The 9,191-nt window shown below is 41.3% G+C and overlaps 1 protein-coding gene across 3 annotated transcripts in view; it reads left to right on the top strand.

Moving 5' to 3' along the window:
* The window catches only part of LOC147896503 (transcription factor MYB3R-1-like), a 36,600-nt gene extending 27,638 nt beyond the window's left edge, over window positions 1–8,962 (top strand). The window contains exons 9-10 of one of the 3 annotated variants that reach the window (XR_015541731.1): window positions 8,059–8,195; window positions 8,624–8,962. The gene's annotated coding sequence lies outside the window, so the exon portion shown is untranslated. Of the gene's footprint in view, window positions 1–8,058; window positions 8,305–8,623 lie in introns of those variants that run through there. The other 2 variants (XM_087381038.1, XM_087381040.1) reach the window with 2 other exon arrangements.
* The last annotated feature ends 229 nt before the right edge of the window (window positions 8,963–9,191 follow it).

A 9,191-nucleotide genomic window follows, 5' to 3' on the forward strand; every position in this document is an offset into this window, starting at 1 on the left:
GTACAGGCATTTTACGGGTACTTTCTTTGATGATATCTTAGTTTGTTCTAAGACAGAAGAAGAGCACAGAGAACATCTTGCTATAGTGTTTCAAGAGCTGAGAAATCATCAGCTCTATGCAAACAGCAAGAAAAGTGAATTCTTCTTGGAAGAAATCCACTATCTGGGGCATATAATATCCAAGAATGGGATACAAATGGATCCAGCGAAGATCCGTGCCATTCAGGAATGGCCAGAGCTGAAAACTGTGCATGAAGTTCGAAGTTTCCTAGGCCTGTGTTCTTACTACAGAAGGTTTATCAGACATTTTGCTGATATTGCAGCTCCATTACATGACCTTACTAAGAAAAATGCAGCCTTCACATGGGGATTATCACAGAAGAAAGCATTCAATACACTCAAGGAGAAGTTGACTACAGAGCCTATTCTGGTAGTCTAGGATCTTTATCAGTCTTTTGATGTTGATTGCGATGCTTGTGGAGAATGTATTGGGGCTGCATTGCATCAGAATGGTCATGTAGTAGCCTATGAAAGCAGGCGACTTCGGGATGCAGAAAGATATCTAGGAATCTATGAGAAAGAGTTATTGGCTGTAATTCATGCCATCCATACATGGAAGCACTATCTTTTGGGTGCAGATTTTACTGTCAAGACAGATCACCAAAGTCTGAGATACTTTTTGACTCAGACCAAGCTTTCCGAGAAGCATATGAAATGGGCAAACATGCTGTCAATGTATCATTTTCAGATTGTCCATACCCTAGGAATTCGGAACAGAGTGGCAGATGCCTTGTCCTGAAGACCTAGGTCAATAATGTGACTATTGCTTATCACCAGGACCTGGAAGGCATGAGGGAGCAATATGCTCATGATTCAGATTTTGGTGAAATTTTACAGCAAATGCAAGAGGGGCAATTCCCCAATCACTATTCCCTGAAAGATGGGTATTTAATGAAAGATGATTGCCTATGCATCACCCAGGAGATGAGGAAAAAGATTTTGGAGGAATGCCATGCACCTCCCTATGCTGGACACAGAGGAATTACAGCAACAACTCTAGCACTAGAGAGGTATTTCTTTTGGCCAGGGATGCGGAAATATATACATCAGTTTGTTACTGAATGCCTTACGTGTCAGAAAGTGAAGTATGATAGACGGAAGGCACCTGGCCTACTTATGCCTCTTCTCGTGCCTCAGGCACCATGGGAAAGTATTACAATGGACTTTATTTTTGATTTGCCAAGATCAAAGTCAGGGAATGATGGGATTTGGACTATCATTGATAGATTCAGCAAGCAGGCTCATTTCATTCCAGTTCGCAAAACCATAAAGGCAGATCATATGGCTAAGCTTTTCATGGCACAAATTTTTAAACATCATGGTATGCCTAAGTCCATTGTTAGTGATCGAGATCCCAGAATGACCAGTCTATTCTGGAGAGCTTTATTTGATAACATGGGGACGAATCTGAATTTTTCTTCTTCTTTCCATCCCCAGACAGATGGTCAAAGTGAAGTAGCAAATTCTACAGTTTTGGATATGCTGAAATGCTACGTGGGTGACCAAAGTTCAGACTGGGAAAAGTACCTACCGTTAGTAGAGTTTGCTTACAATAATACAATACATAGCTCTACAGGGAAAGCCCCTTTTGAAGTCATATATGGGAAGGTGATTTTGCCACCTATATTGAGGACCAAAGATGAAATATTTGCAGCTGATCAGTGTGTGAGAGACCTCCAGACAGCTTACAACCAAGTCCGGACAGCAATTGAAAGGTCTCAAGAGAAACATAAAAGAGCTGCAGATAAGCATAGGAGACAGTTGGATCTTAAGGAAGGTGATTGGGTACTTTTGAGGTTTAAAAAAGCTAGGCTCTGCAAGTTTAAAGGCAAACAGAAAGTGTATGCAAAGTTATCTCCTAGATACTATGGCCCTTTCAGGGTTACAGAAAGAATAAATGAGATTGCATACAGATTAGCATTGCCAGAGCATTGGAGGATTCACAATGCATTCCATGTGAGTCTTCTAAAGAAATTCCAGGGACCAGAGCCTACAGAACTCTAGTATCAGACGATCCATCAGAAGTGGATGAGCTGGAGGAAGTCCTTCAACCAGAGCAAATTATGTACCATACTGTACGTAAAGGCCCTCAGGGTAAGCAATTTTACAGGTATCTTGTAAAATTCAAGAATTATACGGCAATTGATGCCAAGTAGATGGACGAAGACATGTTATCGGACCATCCACAACTTTTGGATGTTTACAAGGAAGCTTTTCAGTTGAGGTCAACTGAATAGAAGCCGAGGGGATGTCACCACAATGTAAATATCCTAAGTCAAAGTACAATTGACCATTTATTTGATCATAATTAAAGAGTTTTATATGTGATAATTATGGTCAAGAGTTATTTTAAATGGTCAAAGGATTGACTACGGTCAAAGATACTTGACTCTAGTCAAGTAAACCTGACTCCGGTCAAGGAGACTTGGTTTATTACCAAGAGGGTTAACTTCGGTTAACCAGAGAACCACAGAGCTGACTACGGTCAGAGAGTGTTGACTTCGGTCAACAAGACTTGGCATACGCCAAGAGGGTTAACTCCGGTTAACCAAGATGTGCTAACTTAGGTTGGAGAGTTGTGCCAACTTCGGTTGGAGAGACTTGGCTATAATTAAGGCGCCTCGACCCTTGGTCAAAGCTCCTTAATTATAATCAAGAGTGTTGACTCTGGTCAACCAGAGAATAAATATAAATTTTTATATTTGTTAGATGTGCACATGTGTTCAGTGGGGACGCCCACCGTGACTAGAATTAGTCCACAGTGTGTTATTTGCATGCAAAGCGCTAACAATTAATGGGTACCATGGTGGTGCGTTTTAATTAATTGTTGCAGGTACTAGGAAGGATTATTTTTCCTAAGCGTAACGGGAGCCTGACAAGCATCTAGGAGGCGGTTCGTGTGACGGAGAGCTTTGAAGACTCCAGAATAGCCCTTAGTGGCATGTAATAGGACTTAGTTTAGATTTTAGACAAGTGGCATATTGCCAATTTGAATTGAGCTTGAAGCTCTTGTAATAAAGTGGATTTTACACGTTTTGAAAAAAAGAGATTTCCAGACAGCTCTACGCTGAACTTCTGTAACAGATTTTCTCTCATGAATAAAGACCTTCGGGGGGGTCCAGCCCGACGTTTTGTCCTGGGCCCTAGTGCATCTTCAGAGAGAGGGAGTGAGGGAGAGCTTATGAAAGCATAATTTCTGTCGTTTATGAGTTGTAATGGCTGTCTTTCAGCAACGAGTCGGTTTCAGGGTATGTTGGGATAAGTGTGATCAAGGGCTTGCTCTATGGTGCATGTGTGCATCTAGGGGAGTCACATGTGTGTGTTTGTGTGTGTGTTGTAGAGGCAGATCTAGTGCTATGGACCTTTCGATGACAACTGTGGATCTGTGAATGCTTTGCGTTAGGCACCATGTGTTTTTATTAAGAAGGATGTACTCCTTCTTAGGAGTGACGATGGTGAAGAGGTTCACAACCCCAATGAATGTTAGTAGGAAAACTCACAGACAGCATTTTAAGGAGTGTAAAGAAAGAATACAAGATTGTGGGTTTGCAAAGGAGAGAGGTTCCTACTACAAGACTGTAAGTTTGGCAAAGGGGAGAGTATATTACATGTTCTTAAGGGTGCCAGGTTGAGAGTGATAGAGATATCATATTTCCTACTACTTGGTTAGTGGGGAGATGACATGATATTCAAGATGTAACACCGGTCGCTAGGCTAGGCCTCCTGAGTCGATAGTGGTTGAGGATAGAAGCTAACATGATAGCATGGCATACCTTGGTAGTGCATGGCAGCCTTGTGATGGGGAGATATCGCATTCAACTTGCTGCCACTCTTGTCAATATATGGACAAACATCATATGTACCACGCACTCGATCTAGGGATAGAAATCTAGGGCTTTCGGAAGAGCACTATTCATTGTTTCTACAAGTCTTGGCCCGTGGGTATTTTAGTTTAAGATGCGACTCGTTGGTTATGTAGTCGTTCACATTGGCTATTGGCACTTTCCTCAAGCAGTGAGCTAGAACCTTGAGGAGTATGGTACAAAGTAGCTCTCCTCGTCAGCACCCTCGCAGATTGCTAATCCCTATTTGCAAAGCATATTTATAGAAAGTTCTTTTATTTGGAAAAATAAGGTGTTGGGGTCTTTCCACGTTTCCCGAGTCGTAGCTCATCTCTTGGTAAGGACTTCACCACTTGAATTAACTTAACTCACTAACTGTTTCGCTAATCCCTAGGCAAGGAATTCATCACATGAATTAACGTCACTCACTATTTGAGTCAAGCAAGTTCAATGCATGTGGAAGGCTCTTTGCACCTCAGAACCATGAGCAAGCATAGTCACCTACCACAAGGGTCAAAGGGAATGAAATGCACCTCTTTTTCTCTTCACGCATGGACAACTTCACTATTCTCACATTCCCAAGTCTCATCGTGTTTGTTAGTCCCACTTAGTAAGGGATTCATGCCCTAGGAATGGTCGTGTACAATCGGCTAGACCTAAACTTGAGAGCATAAAAGGAGTCCAAAAAGAGGAGTGGAATTGACCAATTCTACGAACGATATTTCACATTCAGGGACCTTCACATGGGAGGACACAGCCCTCACATGGATCCTTACCTTCACTTCACAATTGAGAAGAAACAAAAGTGAGAGTCCAAAAAGAGGAGTGGTATTGACCAATTCCACGAACGATATGTCACATTCAGGGACCTTCACATGGGAGGACACACCCCTCACATGGATGCTTATCTTCACTTTACAATTGAGAAGAAACAAAAGTGATCTGTAAGAACTATTGTCTACAGCCTTGGACTGGACTCTTATTTCCCTTCCCCTTGCACTCGGTTACCCCCAATTGCTGCCTACAAGAACACTCCCTTCTGCCTTACTGCCCAAGGCTCTTCTTGTGCTGTTGCCTTCCCTCCTACTTGGGCTGCGCCAACCTCTTAAGTGCTTTTGCTGTTGCTTCGCCTCAGCTCTGTGCAGCTTCTCTGAATTTGTGCTCCTCTGCAAGCTGAGTGACCTCCAGGACATTCTTGTGCCTGTGGCCAGCCTCTCTGTAACTGAGCTCCTTGTGGTTTGTCATGCTAGTTAAATTTTTACTTGTACTGATTGGAGCTCGTAACTTCCCCGAGCTTTAATGATTAGTGGAGGAAACACTTACAGGCAGAGAAAGCCAACAGTTACCTGAAACTCTCCATCCTTCGGTACAAAATGGTACGTTTCTATTGAAGGGGGTTTGAGGAAACCAATTTGGGATATGAATGCAAGTTTGCATTTACAGTGGGATCCCCCTCATTGTGCGATTCGACACTTATTTTTAATTTTGTGTTGTTCTTCACTCAATTCTTATTATCTCACTTACTCAAAAAAGCTTTTAAATTAACCTAAGGATAAATCATCTCCACAAAGATTCATGATGACTCAGATGTCAGTTATCGTACAATAAAATTTCCCCAATCTCTTGGTGGTTGTGTGCTGCACACCAAGCTGAAGGTCATGAGGATCAGTATCTCTCTCTGAACCTCTAAGGTTAAGTTCCTACAGTAGTTTTTTTCTTTGTGCAGACCATTTTTGCAGTTATGATAGTTGTTTTCAATTCATTGCTAAGGATTCGAGTCAGTTAACTGAATTGAAGTGGAACTGCTACTATGCACAATTTGGCTTTCATTAGCCTTTTTGTTTTTTGCTTTTCACTTTTTAGCTTTCTGCTTTGAGCTGACCCTACAGGCTGGGTTATGAGTACGTGACCTTCACCCTTCTTAACTATCCCAAATGCACCTAGCCTTCTGGTGAATTCCGTTTTGTGTACTTTCTCCTTCTCTAGAGCTCCGGTTTCTCCACCGTGTAGCTTGAAGCTCTGATCATCCACTAGCCTCCTACATTATAGTATGTACCCTTGGAATAAAATGACAGCTATTCCCAACTTGCTGTAACAGCCAGATACGAATTTCGTTTTTGGCCTTAGAGCTTGAGATATTTACATAATGGCTAAATGTAAAAAGTTCTAGCACCAGCTTGGAAATTGATATGGTGGGAAGAGGCCAAGAGAACAGATTGACAGATAAGCCGGAACTGCTATGTTGAGAAGAGGACAGATTGACAGATCCTATGGTTCACACAGGTTTAGTTCCCAAAGGTAGCTCAATGTGGTGGGTTTTTGTGCGGGACAATAGCTGAATCTCAATTGTGAAGGAAAAACTCTGGGATCACGGGAGATCTCAGGTGATTCTAGGTGGTAATGTCGGCCTTTGGCATATGGGGAGTAGGTTGGTAGGTCTTGTCTTGGGCAGGGGTAGGGTGAGATAAGTCAATTCAGCAGCTTATAGAAATGAAGATCAACTGAATCGCAGTGTGGCTGAGTCCAGAGCAGTAGCATGAGGGAGTGCTATACTGAGGAGTCCAGAAGAGCACATCAACAGCTAAGATGGAGCAGACAGATTCTGTCTCTGGAGGACACTTTACGTGGTGAGAATTGTGTGTAGATCATTGGCTTGGGAATGAATATTTTTGGAATCAATGTGTGTTCCCAGGTTTTCTTTCATAGTTGTGTGCAGGTACAATGATTGTAGATGTTTATTTTTTGCAGTGCTAAGGGAGTAGGGCTGACATGTATCAAGGAAATGAGGCTGGAGAGATTTTTACCATATTTTAAAAGCAGTGTTATCGTGTTACACAGCTAAGCTGGGGCATGGAGCATGGATAAAAGACCATACTATCGAATTTCTAGAATCTCTTGGAGTAGGATGACTTGAATGCAGACTCAAGAGCCTTAGGTTTGCAATCTCTACTGTGTATTTTGTCTAGAAATAGCCATCTATTGACGTGTGTACACTGTAATATAGACATAACAGGACACTGTAAAACTGGCTGGTATAGGTGGATTGTGATTCTTGGCCATTTGTTGTGCTACTTGGCCTCTAATATGGATGTCGCAGGACACTGTAACACTGGTTGGTATAGGTGGATTGTGATTCTTAAATTGGTTTATGGCTCTGTTAGGGTTTTGAATGAAAAAGAAAGTGCCCGAAAACTTCCCTTGAACAACACAGTACATCATTCCCAAAGCATAAAAAAAGCTCATTCTCTATTGCTCTTCGTCTGTCCAAAATTGGGAAAATTGTCCAACGTATAAGTTCTTGGATATTCTTGGAAGCTTTCATGTTTTCGGGAATAAACTTGACCTATCTGAAGGAAATGTCAAACAGTGGTCCTCAGTCCAGATATATCCTAGTGATTCTTGGTCCAGACATATCACAAGCTAGATATCTACACAGGAAATGGCGTTTGAATTTTTTGGTACATGATTACCTTCCACGTGGAAAGTGCATATGTGAAGTAGAATTTTTTCTTGGCATAGCACAAGGTATCGACACAGTGAATGGTGTTTGAAATTTTTGGTACAACATAACCTTCCGTGTGGAAAGCACATATGTGAAGGCAGAATTTGTCTTGGCATGAAACTTTTTATTTGGCTTTACAAGATTACTTTCCTCTTTCCGTATGATGAGAATAGATGGATAGTGTGATTTTGTTGCTCTCCAAGGACAGTAAAAAGGAAATACTGATATTTTTTAATGAAAGGCATAGTGTGGCCACTGCAAGGTTGGCCTTAGGTATCGATCTTTCCAAATTCAGATGATCTGGCAATGGAGGCTTTCTTAGCAATGTCAAAAACAATTTTGTCATGGGAAACGTTACTAGTTTGTATCATCTTGCTGGTCTCAGAGAGGAAATATCAATGAGATATCACTGGATAATGAAGGAAGAGGGTGACACGTCATCAAAGACAGCTGAGATTTTTTGTCAACCCCTCCAAATTCAGATAATCTGGCAATGGAGGCTTTCTTAGCAATGTCAAGAACTTGTTAAGGGAAATGTTGTATCATCTTGCTGGTCTTAGCAGATAGGCAAGATAATAAGATATCACTGAATAATGAAAGGAGAAAGGAAACTCATCAAAGACGGCTGAGATTGTGTGTTTTCTTTCAATGTAGGAGCCAAGAATAGTTTGAATGCTTTAAAAGCAATGGGGAAAAACATGGCGAAACACTCTACTGGAACAAAGCAGTCTATGCAGAGCCTAAATTTTCAGTGCAAAAAACCACTTGCGTTGACCATGGCGGCTTAGAAGGTACAATTGACATAGGACAATATAGCAAACTGAGCCTGGTCTTGACAGCCTGTCTTTATGATCTGATGTAGATGATTGCAAGTGTTTGTTTTATGGTCTTATATTTTAAGTTGGATAGTTTGGGGTGGTCTCATCTAGGGCTTAAATGTTTTTGATAGATGCAAGTTGTTTGTAGATGCTTATTTGGTTGGCTACAAATACAGTCTTTGTAAAGCAGTTATCTTGTAATTCAACTGGAAACATCGCTAGAACATATGCTCTTGTTTTTACTGTCTTGAACAATGATATGACACATTGCTGAAAGACGTGTGGTGTAATCTTGTAAAATAAGGCATATAAAACTTTATGCAAATTAATCTATGCTGTACTGGAGTTTATTAGCTGTGCTCTGCTTTTAATAACACTTATGGTTATTTATGTTTGTGCAGCCATTGCAAGAGAACATCGCATTCTAATGTCCTTAAATTTATGGTTGGATGTCCTGTGGAGGCACCCGGCCTCGGCGTCTGTGTATATTGTGAGAGAATGCTGGTAAAGTACTCCTATTATTTCTGACTAGGCAATATTTTTTTGTCTCATGTGATTACATTCGTTTCTACTATTTTGTGGGAGAATGGGCTGCTTTTGATCTTGCTATCTCAAGCTAATTCGTATTGTGTGGGAATAATGGGAAACCTATTGACTGTACCTAGGCAGGTGATTAAGGTACCTACATGAAAAGATGTTATGATTAATTCACACCCAAGTGGGGTTTTTAAGTGCACTAATGAACGGGCTACGCCGCCTTGTTTAAAATTTACCAAGCATTAGTTTGAGATCAGACCATCAATCATTATCTCCTCTCAGCCTAGATTGTTTTGGTTGCTTGTTTCAACAAGTCTATTTGTAGGTCACTTCACAAAGAAAAGTTTAATTGGTGCTGCACCTGGGCTCTTCTTCCCCCTCCCTCCTTTGTGGGCTTTGAGAGGTGTGGTCAGGACTCTCAGTGAGGTCTTG

This window comes from Dipteris shenzhenensis, chromosome 11 (assembly GCF_047967505.1).
Source record: "Dipteris shenzhenensis isolate YYH24624 ecotype China chromosome 11, Dip_SZ_1.0, whole genome shotgun sequence".
Taxonomy (NCBI): Eukaryota; Viridiplantae; Streptophyta; class Polypodiopsida; order Gleicheniales; family Dipteridaceae; genus Dipteris; species Dipteris shenzhenensis.